General features: G+C 36.6%; 1 protein-coding gene and 1 non-coding gene across 2 annotated transcripts in view; one reads left to right on the forward strand and one right to left on the reverse strand.

Moving 5' to 3' along the window:
• The window catches only part of LOC108744730 (probable G-protein coupled receptor 158), a 378,923-nt gene that overhangs the window by 291,258 nt on the left and 71,213 nt on the right, over positions 1 to 16,452 (forward strand). The gene's annotated exons all lie outside the window — the stretch shown is intronic.
• On the reverse strand, positions 7,053 to 7,125 carry Trnan-guu. Its single transcript has one exon. It is a non-coding gene; the product is annotated as a tRNA-Asn (tRNA).

Here is a 16,452-nt window from a genome sequence, read left to right on the forward strand (position 1 = left end):
GACCGTTCTGGTCCAACACCTTTTGCCATCTTTCTGGTAGTAGCATAATTCCACGCTCATAAAATTTTTGGTCTTTGCTGGCAAAAAACTGATCGAGGAGGTTTTTGATCTCCTCATTTGAGGTGAAGGTTTTACCGTCTAAAAAATTTTGGAGTGACCGGAACAAATAATAATCCGATGGTGCCAGGTCTGGGAAAAAACGAAATGACTTTCCGAACAACCCTATAAATAGTTTCAAAAACGAAGACCCTTCGAAGCCGATGACCTAAGCAATTACAGTAGCAAATATCCTCACCTAGCTGTTGGAGGATTCGGGGAAACGTTAGAGAAGGTACGGTCGCTTCTCAATGTCGAAATTTTGCACCCTCTGCACTGATAACGTTTGTACTGCAATATTTTTCACAGAAAATACTGTTCGAGAAGTTTTCATAGTATAAAAATCCATATTATTAATTATTAAATTTTACTCAAATATACTTCTTTTAACTTCTTAAATTAGAAAATATAGATAATGTTATGTATTGGATCTGTTTATTGTATATATTTTATTATGTTGTTTAGCAGTGTATTATTCCGGTTTATTAGTTGTACGTGACTTCTTTTACTTTCTTTTTTATTACATAATTTCCTTATACCTTTACCTTCCTAGAATTTGTAACTGTCTGCACTCCTTGTAATTTCTTTGAGTCTGTTGTTGTATCCGTGTTGTGTTTACCTCTTGTATATAGCCTCTTCTTTTGTATTTATATTTTGTTATATCTACTCCTTTCATACCTTATTTGTCTGTATATATACCTAGTATCAGGAAAAACTTCTCTTCCAAACAAGTTGCAATAGATTTAATAGACTAGTTAAGAACCATCGTGTTGTTTTAACGAAGTGGTTCTTAATTCAAAACAGATAAAATAATTAAATTAGAATTTGTTATGTATTTATTTATTTTGACTATGAATTGCCATGTCAACAAACACAACTGACACTCTGGTATGTCAATAGCCATTTTGTAAGCGCATTGGTGGTAGTAGCCAGGCTGTATTTCTGTGCCGAAAATTTCATAAAATAGTAGAGTTCTGCGACTGCTATGAATTTCGTCCGAAAAATATTCAATAATAAAGACATCAACGTTAATAATACACATTCTACTTTTTTGATACGTAAAGGTGTTTTGTAGGATGCTACTTGTGACAGCGTACTTTCTCTAATAAAACTTGTCTTGCAATTTTGTTTATAATATATTTATCCAAAAAAAACTATAGCACTACTTCAACAAGAAACATTTAAATTTAAGAACTTTATTTACAATAATGACAATATAAATAAAAAAAACCTGGCAAATGAAGATTGTACTTTTTCTGTGTCTACTTTCTTTTTGTTTAGTTTTTCCTCGAGGAGGGGAAATCTTCAAAAGACACCCCCTGAATGGGGGTAGTGTCGGATTCGCCGAAGCGCCTACCGACTAAAACTCCTCCTCGAGGGTGATAAACCCGGAGGTTATACATCCCTGGAAAGAGTGGGAAGAGGTTGGGAGAGGGAAGGGGAATGGGTGTAGGAAGGAAGCATTCGGCGGAAATAGGAATCGATGGTCCACCTAGGATGAGTTGAGTGGGCACTCGCTCTAACAGAGCGAAACTAGGAATGAGCGTAAGGGAAGTAACTCAGAGTAGAAGGTGACAGAGTTTTCTGAAACGGTGGTTTGGTTTAGGCGCAAAGTAGGCGATTGTCAAGATGGACGGGTTTGGGTGATCTGACATTAAGGTCCGGAGATTAGCCGCGAACCTAACGGAGTGAAGGTAGACCAGTTTGTTTCAGAATTTGGGTGTTTCTGATGAACCAGGGATAATTGAGTGCGGAACGAAGAATCCTTATGTGAATGCCTTGAAGAATTTGTAGGCGGTGAAAATCGGCACAGCCCCAAATGCTTCCTACTTGGCCTTGTTAATGGAGAGTTTCCATCTTCAGTACCAATTTAGTAGCAGGGGCAGAAACTTGTTAGTTTTTGAGGAGTATTGGAGAATGGTTTAGCGGAGTTTATGAAGGCAATGTCATCGGCATAGCTGTGATGATCGTGGGACGGCATGTCTGCGCAGAAAAGGTTGAACAGAAGAGGTGATAGCTTTAAGCCTTGGAGGAGTGTAGCTTGAAGGAAAGCTGAGTGACTTCACTTTTTTTGGGAGACAGTTGACGGTGGCTTCTTTCCAGATCGAAGGGAAATGGTGGAACCACATGATAGTGTTTGTAATGTTGCAGAGTGTGCTTATGTATTTTGATAACAAAGGTTTTTAGGACTCCGTTGGCAATACTGTCCGCGCCAGGGGATTGTCTCTTTTTCAGAGTTCGGATGGTGAGGAAGATTTCACGGGAGGATGTGTGTTGTCGTCTAAAGTCGGAAACAGTTGGGACGAAGTTTTAGGAGGCAACGTTGTTTCGCTAGTGAAAGTCGGCAAGGTCAACTGGGCTCGGAAGTGGGGAGCACTGGAGACAGAGAGAGTCTGCGAAGATTGCAGCTTTTTCCTTATCTGAAGTGAATACGGAGCTGTTTTGTTTTAACGGCGTGAGGTTTGAAGAGAGCGGATCACTTTTCAAGTGCTTTTGGGATGTGTTTCGACCTGAGTGATATAATCATCGAAGGTGGTGCTACGAAATTTGGTGAGGCGAGTTTTTAGTTCTCGCTGGAGAGCATTTAGCTCGGCGTGGTGTGCGGGATCACGGTGTTTTTGCCACAGACGGCGGGTTTTGTTTTTCATCTTGACAATGGCAAGAATAACTGCAGAAAGGAGTTTCTCTGGGGGAGAGGTCGTGGAGAGCTCGATGGTACTGGTGATCTCGATTGAAAGGAAATTGACAGCTTTGTCTAGTTCCCCTATTGTGCGAATTGAAGTGCACTTCAAGGAGGATGTTTCAAGGGTGTAGCGGAAAAGCGAATTTGTAAGGTTTGGGGGGGGTTGAGGTTAGGGCTGGAATGTGGTCGGAGCTTAGAGTGTCGAGAACAGTGGAATGGGCAGAAAGAATGACATTTTTTAAGACGAAGATGTAAAGAATGTCAGGAAGTTGATTGTGGAGGTGGGAAGGTACATAGGATTTGGGGGCGCTTCAACGACGAGGTTGAGGTCGAGGACTTTGGCAAGAAGGGAAATGCTTTTTTTGTTAGTGTGTCGGTAGTCCCAAGAGGCGTGTTTGGCCATGGGTCGTCTGCGACGATCGTCGAGCCGCTCTGAGGAAGGAGGAGGGGAAAATCAGAAAGATTTAATTCAGGTGGGGGGAGTAAAGGGAAATTATTCTGAGAGGGGCGGAAATTAGCGAAATCAGCGCCTCGGGAGTTTTCACGGTCCCTTCTATAGGATGTGAAGGATGTTTTTAGGACAGCAACTATGCTGGTTACCATCGTTTGCACGATGACCTGGAGTTTCTGTTCCAGAGTTGGGGAAGCAACTGACGCTGACGAGATGCTCGGGGTTGGTATAAAATAACTTTAGACATATAAAGATAATATAATAGTGGTAATACTGTCACGTGGTATTTTGTTACCTAAGGTTGTTTATTAATTATTTATTTTAATTACCTTACTATAATGTATTTTGATTATTTTGTCGTGACTGGGCGTAAGGTATTATAATGATAATAAAGGGAAGATTGGAAAACAATAACAACTGTATTATATAGTAAAGTAAAACGGATATGAAATTCAAAAAGGAAATATGACAATTACAAATACATTTAGAGTTAGTTGTCAGGTAATTTAAATAGATAACATCACAAATAAAAATTGAATAAAAACGTTTACAAAAAGGATCATCCTCTCAATGTACATCAACACACCGTATAAGTTAACAAAATCGCTAACATTGATAGGAGCGTTGCAATCATCCTGACCAGGAGGTTATGCCACCAACACTTAGTGTTTCTTACCCGTGATGCTCTTAAGAGTAGTCTTTTTGTAACGCGCTCTCAAGTCTACTGTCCACGATTAGACCACCGATCCCCGTTCACACGATAAACTTATTGATAAATCAGTGATTATTTGTACATAGTCCAATATGGGTCATTCACTTGTTCTAGATGTTTCTATGATTTAGCTGATTTGGTAAAAAACTGACGAAATTTGCGATAGTAACTAGGGTAGAAACCCTCTTTGTATTTTTCGATGATTTCGTGAAATTCCCTAATTTTCACAATAACCAGAACTATCGAATTTGTGTTAATTTCTGCTTGCACATAGATAATTCTTTTCGCTTACTGGTTCATTTCTGCAGAATGCCAATACGCTTATTTTGCAAGTAAATTAACTCAATATCTGTTTTATGAATTTCGAAAAAATTGCAACGTTATAATTATGAAATATTCAATTAATTTCGAAATATCTTTTAAAGTCTAAACTGCTTTTTGAGTTTCCTTAAAATCCCCCGCTGTGTGACAATACATTTCAGAGACTTATACTTGTGACGTACTTCTTTTACATCTTGTAAATATTCCCGATTTTACGTTTCGTAGTTAAATTTGTTTATAAGTGGGTGAAATAAATGTAACTTTAGAGCCTTCAGTTCATACTTTATACCCTAAACGTAGGTGTATAAAACCATCAAGCTCTAATTCACGTGGTTGTGGACGTTTCCTTATAAATTGAAATAATTTGTCGAACTCTGAGCATATCGAGCGTACACGGACGATCGCATATAGGTACTACACATTTTCCATTTATATAGCGCTACATATGGTACACATGTGGGGTATGTAGATAATATATATTATACTGTGTAGGGTGTAAAGTTGTTTATAACGTTAGACGGGGCGAGCACATTAGGTGAAATCGACAGTTATTTATAATGTTGTGTGAGTTTGGGGCGTTGAATTACAGCTGCGTGCTTCCTAAGTAAATTGTAGACGTGAACTGCTAGCAAAATGTTGCCGTAATCAGGTTTCCCTTGCCTTCTAACCCAATGTCATTAATTTCGCAGCTTCCTTTATTGTTAAGAGCTGCCTATTCTATTCATCCTTAATTCTCTATTCAATCTGATCTAAAAATTATGCAATGGGCTTCTTTTGAAGAGAAAACCATTAATTCTATATTTTTTCACGAAATTGATTTACACGAACAGTGTCTGATTAATTACCTATCTAGTCCTCATAATTTGACTTCTATACCTGCATCAGTCAACCATATTATATTGCATTCTCAAACAGCGCGGTACTTAATAAGTGCTTATCACTTCAGATGGAAAAAGTAGCACGGAGTGATACATTCGCCAAAAGCATTGTAAGAATGGTTTAAGTTAAAGTAATAAAGAAAAAGGAAAAAAAACGAAATGTGTGCTACGACACATAGTAGAAGTGAAACTTCAACGGACAGGTGGAAAAACGAATGGCAACGGACAAATGAAAAACGAATCGCAACAAAATTTTTACTTCAAGTTTTACGAGGAGATTGTTAATGTACTTGTCCAATTTGAAAACCTGCCCGTAAAACTTCAAGTAAAAATTTTGTTGCAAATCGTTTTTCCACTTGTCCGTTGAAAGTTCACTTCTACTAGGTGTCCCAGCACACATTTCGTTTTCACAAGTTTACTGCAAATTATAATTTGGTTTTTACACAGACCGCAAATAAAGGCAATGATGCCCAGCCACGTGGAGAGCAGAGGTAAGAAAACAACAGCTGAGCACAGCACACACCGCCGGGACTTTAGTGGACTCCCCGCTCTCCGCGCGGTTGCGCATTATATTCATCGAATACAGCCGCTGTCTCTCTGGACTGACACCAGTCTTTCTATTCCTCCCGCTGCTGCCTCTCACAACGCGATATACCGTCTACCCCCTCCACGCGGCCGTAATGCTTTTTCATGACAGAAAAAATTGTAATACCCCGTCGTCTATATGTAGAAGTTTAACATCAATAAATAAATATTCACTACAGTCAGCATATTGTTCGGTATTATGCCGGAACTGTCTACGACATGAAATAAAGTGTTCGAAACCGTTATCCACATCTGACGGATTCGACAGATCACTAACCAAGAGCAACATGGTTATAGTTGGGACAATCAAAATTGGCAAAGTCCGTGAAATCGTCTTTCTTGTTTCCACTTGGGACTGTTGTCAGTTGCTGCGTTTTGAACACGCCCTTGTTAAGTTAGGAAATGCCTAAAATGAAATGAAATGAGGAGTACAGGCAAAGTGAAATCGGTGATAACCGAATAATAGTAAGCGGTATAGCGATTAGAGGATGCTTAGGTACGCTAATGATCAGGGTCGACTCTATAACTGCTTGGTTAGAATTATATCTATAAAAACGCGTCTTGTTTTCCTAAATTCCTGAGAATGTTCAACTTATTTTAAAGTCCGACGCTGCGACGTACAGTACTGCACAAAAAATTGTCCATTTTATCGACTAAAATTGCATAGCTCGAGTGTGCTATTATTAGTACCAATTACTAATGAAAATATTAATCAGATGTTTATTTATATTTGAAGACATATTAAAGTTTCATTAGACGTTTAAAGCTTGTATTCAACTTGCACTACTATTGATGATTGAACAAAACTATTGACAGGTACTGTATGAAAAAGTATGTTTAATGAATAAGGGTCGAGAGCATAATGATCTTCTTTCTCCCTTACAATTCTGTCAGCGCGCATCGAACGCATTGGAGGGGAAAGTTTCTAGAGAAAGTAAACGAATTATACATGGCCGGAAAAATTTAACACGGCAATAAATGGAAGGGCTTATAGTAATGCTGGGACAAAGCGGTACACTGTCATTTCTCTGACAAATTTGCAGTTCAGTAACTCGTGATGGACAGAATTTTGAATATAATATAAATTACGACTTCTCTCCACTGTCATTTTGCCATTGGCCTTAGCTGAGTAGTTATCACAAGCCCGTTGTCCTAGCTCCGGTTTATCACTGCGCTTCCAAAGATTTATGGCTTTTTGCTCTTCTTAAAAGTCGGCCACTGTAGATATTCTTATCGAAAAGAACATTCATGTGAAAATTAATTTTCAATTTTTTACCCACTATATACCATCTCAGATTAATGAGGGAAAATTCGTTGCTGTTGTCCCACCCTCACCGGGAATCGAACCCGGGACCTTTGGCTTAACGCGCCAATGCTCTGACCACTAAGCTGCGAGAGATGATGATAAATTTTCCCTCATTAATCTGAGATAGTTTGTAGTGGGTAAAAAATTGAAAAAGAATTTTAATGTTTTGAATTGTAAATAAAGAAGTATGAAAAGGAGTACGTGCCGTAGTTGAACAAAATTGATCCACATAAAATTGCGATATTACTATATGCGTTACGGTAAATGTGATTAATCCGGTGATTGTACATAATAACCGGTTATTATGCATTATCACTATTAAACTTCGCAAATATGATAAATTAACCGGTTTGTTGACATAATTTCCAAGTCGTAATGGTAAGTGTGATAAAACTCATCATGTATGCTGAAACAAGGATAACCTCGTGACATTATTCCAACATATCAGCCCGTTTCCGGCGGGCATGGGTATTAACGAAATTCCAGTCTGTCATAAATCTACCTCACGTCACCAGTGCATATACATCTCCAAACAACCTGTCGTATTATTGCCTGCTTTATATATCATAGGCCACCACATATTGGTTTTCTACGTTCGAATACTGCGAAAAATATCTCTCTGACTAGCAATTACACAAAAAAAACCTGCACTGGTTGAATCAGTCATGACAATAATCACATTTACCATCACGAGTTAGGAGTTATGCAAACAGACTGGTTCATTTGATAAATTTATCATATTTACTAAATTAAGTGGTGATTATGCTCAATTACCGGTTACGATATATACCCACCAGTTTATTACTTTGTTTTACATATTGTAATGTTCGTGGGTTTAACAAAATTAACTTGTCAGACTGATATCGATAAAAACTATTTATTTACACTAATTATTGAAGAACTTAAAAACACTATTAAATTAGTACTAAACTTAGGTTATGAATTATTCTATTTATTTACACTACTGTTGATATATCACTATTCACTGCGCTATTTATTTCACTGTTATCACTGTCAATTTATTTCTGGATTCACTTCTGCGACGATTAATTTATTTCTTCTTCTCTCGGCGATCGTCTCTTCCTTTAAATACTCTTTTGTTTACTTTAGGGAACCTTCTGGAAACATCCAGACAGTTAATTTTTTCTTGGAACTGTTTAACTGCTTTCCCAGAACGCAGGTACGACACACCCATTTACAAATACGGCGCACATGAAGAAAGGCGTCCGCGGCTAGTCGGCGAATCGATAAGCCGTTCACGCACACGTGTGCCCGATCGCACACAAACACACTCGTGCTCGCTACAATACGTTACCAGCGGAAATTCAAAATTCGCGATACTTTTTGAACAGACTCCGTATATTAAGTACTTAATTAACAAGTACTTTGAAACAGATAAATTACTTATCAGAATACGCAATAGCCCACCCACATTGTTGTATTCAAATTAATATCTAAATATGTTTTACAGAACTAATGCAGAGTTCGTAATTAACGCTGCAATTATGTACCATCCACCTACTCATCGTACCTGTGTCATAATTTAGAGAAAGTTATTATCCTGCGTTATGAGCAATCGCAGCATAATTCGTGACTCACCTTGGAATGATTATTTGTTTAATAGTAATCATTATTTATTAGCACCTCATAGCGAAGGTTTCTTGAGACACGAAGCAAATTTTTCACTTTTAAGGAACAAATTATTTATGCCATTTAAATCTCCTTTGACGAAGTTAAAAGTTATAAACAATACCTGAGTATCATACTTTTTAAAAACCTCTTAATTTTTATATCTTCTTAATTACTATACTTTAACTTCCATAACTAAGAACTCAGAAGAGGTGTTAGAAAGAATAGGAGAACAGAGGACTGTATGGAAGTCAATAGAAAATAGGCAAGATAGGTTGGTAGGACACCTTCTCAGGCATGAAGGTCTAGTCTGAGANCGGCTTTTGATAGTAAACAAGTTTAAACAAGTTTTGTGGGGTCGTTCAGGTACCGAGGTCGGCGACACGATTTAACCAAAATTTCCGAAAAAGCATCAATGACCTGCCTTTAAGAAGATTCGGTACCAAAATTTCCTAGTACCCAAATAAATTTTATGATGTGCTAATAAAGCTGCGACCCTTGCAAACATGGACAAAATAACGTTGAACATTCTTTCTTGAATAACGAATTGAAATGAAATTTTATCAAACTAACTATAATCACTTGAAATAAACATAAAGGAATATATAATAAACATAAATGAATCTAAACATTTTCTATTGTTAATTTATATACATTTTTATACTGTACATTTTCAGCCGATCTCCTAAGACCGCCCATCGAGAGCTCTGCTCGTTCAAGCTTGTTCCAACTATTTCTGTCTTGCTCACGCCTAGTGTGTATTCTGTCTCTATCTTCGCGCAGATTTCTTCAAGCTCACAATTCCTACAAGTTGCAATGGACAGTACCTATTAGAAACTGAACGAAATTACAATATTAGCAGCAAACTTTGGTTTCTTTTTTACCTCTGTAAGTTAGAATAGGTGAGGGTACTTGACAGGATGGCCAAATCCTCGAAAAATCATAATTGTATAGAATGACGACCCTTGTAATTTTTTATTTATTTGTATTTAGTTTATTTGTCAAAAATCCATTCTTTACACTACAAGAAAAAAAACAGAGGAGAGGGTGTTAATTTCAGGTCAAATGTATTTATACGATGACATTTATTTGAAATGAACAGGGTTGTCAACATCAAATAAACCCTCATAACTATTCATCCACCGGCCGGGAGGTTATAAATGACAACAGCACGCTTGGCTATCCTTTAAATGAAAAAGCTGAAGTCATATAGATTGGGTGAATTTGGGTCTTGCATCAGAAAATGCTTTTAGTTCCAGCAGTTACTATTTAGAAAGGTTGCGTAATGGTGGTCTATTTCAGTTACGATGTGTTTCATTCATTAAAGGACCTCAATAAAAAAACAAGTACTTTTGAGTTTCTTCGTGCATCGAATACATAATTTTAAGGCGCGGTGAAATTTTGATAGTGGGATAAGAGGGAGAAAAGAGGAAGGGGTATAATTTCCTACACCAAAACAATTTAGTATACGCTTTGCCTGATTAGTATTCCGGAATATTTGAAAGGTAACATCTGGAGTCTATTTCGTAAAAGCGCCACAACGGAAGGAGTATAAAAAATCATCATCATAAGGTCGTCAAACCTAAGACTGGTTGAACACGCACCTCCACTCATTTCTATCCTGAGCTAATCTTCGTATTTCTCTAAAACTAGAACATCCCACATCTTTAACTATTTGTGAACAGTAATCTAATCCAGGTCTACCTCTACTCCTCTTAAATCTTGTTTCTGCTTCTAACGTATGTGATTGATGTATCTGACTAGATCTTCATGCCTGAGAAGGTGTCCTACCAATCTATCTCGCTTATTTTTTATTGACTTCCATAGAGTCCTCTGTTCTAATCTTTCTAATGCCTCTTCATTTCTAACCTTCTCTATACACGATATCCTCATCATTCGCCTGTAACACCACATTTCGAACGTTTCTAACCTTTTATTTTCCGCCGCGTCCACCGTCCATGTTTTGCACTCGTACAGCACCGCGCTCCAAACATACATCTTTAACAACCTTTTTAGAATTTCTGAATTAATCGTTTGCGAGCATAGAAGTGGTTTCTTCTTATAGAAGGCCTCTCGACCCTACGCTTTCCTCTACTTTGTATCCCTACCACTCCTTCCGTCCTGACTTTTCCGATTTCCTAGGTATCTGAACTCAACCATTTCTTCTAATCTTTCGTCTCCTATCTTTATAATCGTTACTTTTTCTTCCCTAGCGTACCAGTGTTTTTGTTTCACTTTTATTTATTTTCAGACAATACTGTTTTGTCAATACCGCTTCCATTTTATTTAAAGCTATCTCTAACTCCTTCTTGCTAGGTACTAATAATGCTATATCATCTGCAAATCTAAGCAAACTAATTTTTTGCCCCTTTATATCTATCCCTGCAGTTGTACTGTTTGTAATGGTGTTGATCGCGTCTTCGATCATTGGATTAAAAAGTAACGGTGACAGTGTCCATCCTTGTCTGACTACATTCCTAATATCTACTTCTCTACATTGCTGCTCCATCTCTCTGTAACTCTTCTGTCTCCCTGTAACTTATTCCTATACTTTTAAGTATATTTAAAATCTTGTCTCATTTGACATTGTCAAAAACTTTTTCTAAATCTGCAACTCCTATGTACGCGCTGTTTCTTTTTTTTATCGTTTTCTCTATTGTTACCCGTAAAGCTAGAATGACCTCCCGCGTTCCTGTATTTCTTCTAAACCCAAATTGATCTTCCACTAATAGTTCTTCCGTCCTTTTCTTCATCCTTCTCTATTCAATTCTAGTTAAGATTTTTGACGCACTTATTCGCGCCTCTCGTTTAGGTATGGTTATTACCGCGTTCCGTTTATAATCCTTCAGGACTTTCCCGAATTTGCCCCTGCATCTCATCCACCCCTGGCGCCTTTTTATTCTTTAAGTTTTTTAATGCTACGTCGAACTCTTTTCTCATAATGGGATAACCTAGTTCATCTGTCTCCACAGTATCTTCCTTCTCTAATATATCTCCTAACTCATGACCTGTGGTGTAAAAAATATGCTCAAAAATGCCCTAGTTGACTAGACATCAATGATTGAGAGCAGTTACCAGTTTGGCAGCCGCGTTATCTTATTGTCCTTCGTTATCGCAAGCGTCAACTGACGAAAACACACATACCTACTCATGACCTTCACAACAGCTGGTACGTAGACAGGTCAATTGCACGTGTGACAACCAGTAGTAGCCTGCATTCTGTAGTTGAGTACGTTCGACTGGCAAAGTTACTGCTAGTACCACAAAATACAAAAATAAGTTAAGTGTGAACAAAATACAATGTATTCGTGGATTTTAATTGAACTGTTACCGTCGCGTTGCCGTATGAAATAACCGGCAATGCATTCCCCTCTTGTCCGCGTTTACGTACGGTGTTCCACCACAACATGTATCGATCGCCTTACACAATCACGCTAAGTAATCCTGGTCATCATTTCCGGAGCAGTTGGAGTTTTCGGTAAAGTCATTATCCTCATGTTTATGTATATCACTGAGCGGTGCGAAATTGCTCATTCTATTTTTTTTATCTACCTTCTTCCCTCTTAATTTTTCCAGAGTATTGATAAGACAAAGTGTATAAAAATGGAAGAATGAATTCGTCCATCAATTTTTCAAAATTAATTCCGTTAACAGCACCGTGATTAATATACAATATTACAATATGACTCAATTTCGTTTGACTCATTGCTGTTCAAATGTAACTTTTAAATCGTTTTAGTGTTGAAAAACTTCTTCGTTTGTGGATTAAAAACCTGGAATTGTGTAAGAAGTCGAACGAACTTAGCAAATTCGGGTAAAATTTACTAATTGCTTTCGCGCAAAAATTCAACATTGCCTTTTGCTATCTATGTTGAATGCTATATCCTGGAGGCTAAAACGCTGTAAACTTGAACTAGGGATCCCAAACTGGAAAAACAAAAACAAACCCAATAATTTAAGTGACATTCGCGATACGCTGATTGTACTGGGGTTTTGTTTTGTATCCTGGACGAAAGGATGCAGTGCACAATTGCGAAACAAAGAAGCACATGACTTTTGTTGTGTTTTACGATAGAGCTCATACGTTGATGGGTAAACACAAGCTTCAGGTCTTTTGCCACCACTGACCTTTGTTTACAACATAAAAACAAAATTTTGGGGGGTCTGACTAAAATCCGTAAGCAAACAACTCTTTCACTAAATGTATAACTTCATAATCGTTTAGATTCATAACCCTAAAAGTTTATGATCTCATGACCCTATGTACCAGTAATAAAAATACTGATACAGTATTGTCCAATTTCTTGCTATAAAATTATTTGTGACGTAGACTTCACAAAATTAAAGTTACATTTGGTAATGCTATTGCTTGCGGTCCTACAAATATAGACTTCAACACATTGGGAATCATGAGAATATTCTGTTTCAATTTTGTGAAATTTACCCCATGAATAGTTTTGCGGTGAGAAATTGAGCGATACTGTTTTAATATTTTGATTACGGGGATAAAGGATTATGGGGTCATAAAGTCCTAGGGTTAGGAGTTGGTAGGATTATGAATTTATACATTTAGTGAAAGAGTTGATTGGTTAGGGTTTTATATTTGAAATCGTTTAGGATTACGGATTTGAATTCAGGGACCCCAAAAACATACGGGATGCATAGTGAGACCCCCAAAACAATTTTTAACGGTTTTAATGGATTTTGAGATTATATCCTAAACCTGGTATTTCGATCTCGGATTTGTTAACGATACTGTTGCAGTTTAATTTTATATTTTATTCTCTAGTGCTCAGTATTATTGACAAACTGAATAGAATTCATTTTATTACATTAAAAGAATACCTGCAATTTAAATATGCATCAGGATAAAATTACAAGCAATAGTTTTATAAAATATCATCCAAATGGTGCCTCTCATATAATTACGCTGTCGGCATAACTACAATACATAGGGTCAATATTAACTTCGGCGGTCGCACTCACCCTCATTTAATTTGATGACATTTTATCCATATTTCGCAGCTTCTAAGAATTCAATTGCTCGAGGCAGGGTCTCACCCAGTTGGGTTTTGCCCATACTTGTTTCTAGGGACTTGTTTTCCTTTGTTGATTTGTAGGTATTGGTGGCGGTGTTACGATAAGTTCAACTTTGTCGCATATTTTTAATCAGTTACGTTTTGTCCTTCAGCTTGTCCGATTACATTTTATTGTCACTTCATTATACTTTAGTTGTTATCCGTCATTTTTAATAGTTAACAAATTGTTGTAAATAAAGTTTTTGTACATAGTGTTTATTAAGCTGTGCCAAAAAAAACTCGATATTATTTTTTCTTGCTCTCCGCTNTAATCACATTTACCATCACGAGTTAGGAGTTATGCAAACAGACTGGTTCATTTGATAAATTTATCATATTTACTAAATTAAGTGGTGATTATGCTCAATTACCGGTTACGATATATACCCACCAGTTTATTACTTTGTTTTACATATTGTAATGTTCGTGGGTTTAACAAAATTAACTTGTCAGACTGATAACGACAGAACTATTTATTTACACTAATCATTAACGAACTTAAAAACACTATTAAATTATGAAATAATAAACAACTTAAAAACACTATTAAATTAGTACTAAACTTAGGTTATGAATTATTCTATTTATTTACACTACTGTGAATATAAAACTATTGACTGCGCTATTTATTTCGCGGCTATCACTGTTAATTTATTTCTGGATTCACTTCTGCAATGGTCAATTTATTTCTACTCTTCTCGGCGATCGTCTCTTCTTTTAAATACTTTTGTTTCCTTTCTAGAACCCTCTAGAAACATCCCGATCGTTTAGTTTTTCTTTGAACTGTTTTTCCCAGAACGGAGGTACGATACATACATTTACAAATACGGTGCACATGAAGAAAGGCGCCCGCGGCTAGTCGGCGAATCGATAAGCCGTTCACGCACACGTGTACCCGATCGCACACAAACGCGCTCGTGCTTGCTACAATATGTACTGTTCGTTTCAAGAAGTTAAAGATATGCCCCTTCCCTTTATTATGATGCGCCGTAGCATAATTCCAAATTCAATCATATTTGTCTGCGTAGCTCATTTCTTTACTGATTATCGAGCGAGAGCTAGACAAAAGTGTACAGTACCATTTGCAAAATTATTTAAACTGCCTCGTTAAAATTTAAAAATACGCTTTATTTAAAAGCATATTTAGCCAAAAATAATAAGTGAATTAACTTAACGCTCTACACAACTATAAAACTTTTGCTTTGTTTTCTGTAATTTGAATTTGCGTATAGGCAGCGTACTTTAACAAATTATTATGAGCGCTGGTACACTGCTGCACAACCGTAATTAAAAGCTGTGCACTTATTAGAAACGAATAAGAACAACGACAGTTTAACTTAACAATTTATTTACTATATACAAAAAGGGATATTACTACGATGAAAAACAGATTCTTAATAATAAAAATTTTTATGTACAAAGTATTTATTATCTTTACAATCTAGTGGGGTGACAAATTGTCGTTGGTAGCAGAGAGGCCGGCTTTTGATAGTAAACAAGTTTAAACAAGTTTTGTGGGGTCGTTCAGGTACCGAGGTCGGCGACACGATTTAACCAAAATTTCCGAAAAAGCATCAATGATCTGCCTTTAAGAAGATTAGGTACCAAAATTTCCGAGTACCCAAATAAATTTTATGATGTGCTAATAAAGCTGCGATCCTTGCAAACATGGACAAAATAACATTCTTTCTTGAATAACGAATTGAAATGAAATTTTATCAAAGTAACTATAATCACTTGAAATAAACATAAATGAATATATAATAAACATAAATGAATCTAAACATCTGTTCTTATATATTTTTTTCCGCAGAATCTAGTAGCTTTTTTCTAGCATATCCAGGTCCCTAGCAAAGTATTCTGTATGGGAGGAGGGAGAACGCAACCGATTAACGAACTGCTGTACTTTATTATTTATTTATAAATCAAAAATAATTATAATGTTAAATCAACTTAATTTCATCCCATTACAATTACCTCAAGCTAATGAGGTAAAACTGTTTGTTACTGCTGTCGCAGCCTCGCCGGGAATCGAACCCGAAAAACCTTCTTAAAGTACTGACATTAATAAAAGTATCTGATATAATAGAATAATATCGAATTCGCCTGTGTTTAAGTTTTGTCCATAAATTTGCCATATTGTTCAGGTTAAGAGCATCGGAAAGGTCTTTTCCGCTTTTTATCATCGTTAGGGCATCAAGTCTCTCCACTTTAATGATAGGTCCGGTCGAATTTTTAACTATATTAAGTAAACTGTATTTTTTTTCGTTCGAAGCCACCGAAAAGCTCGCTGTAAATATTAGCTGACGACGGGAAGCTTCCCCTATGAGCTATTTCATACTTAGCAGCTAACTTAATAACTGCATAAGAAGCGCTTAGAACTTAGGCATGTGATCACGTGGATACAGCAGAATCTATTTTTCACTATTTTCACTTGTAATATTCTTTTTGTCTGAAAGGTTTGTGAGTATGTTTGATATTGAATTCAAACTTTTTACAACCATTTTCAGTTTATCTTAAAAAAAGTTTGTCATATTATCTTAAACGTTTAAAAATTCTTTTCTATGAAACATATTTATATCAAAGCTCGCTGAATTGGATTCACAGTTATCAATTTTTGCTGGAAGTCATCGTTTTCGGTGATGTTTAAAAATCCTGTTCTGAATTAATTTTAATTTTTGGCATTTTATTATTTAGTTTTTTAATTATGTAT

This window comes from Agrilus planipennis, unplaced genomic scaffold (assembly GCF_000699045.2).
Source record: "Agrilus planipennis isolate EAB-ADULT unplaced genomic scaffold, Apla_2.0 scaffold46, whole genome shotgun sequence".
NCBI lineage: Eukaryota > Metazoa > Arthropoda > Insecta > Coleoptera > Buprestidae > Agrilus > Agrilus planipennis.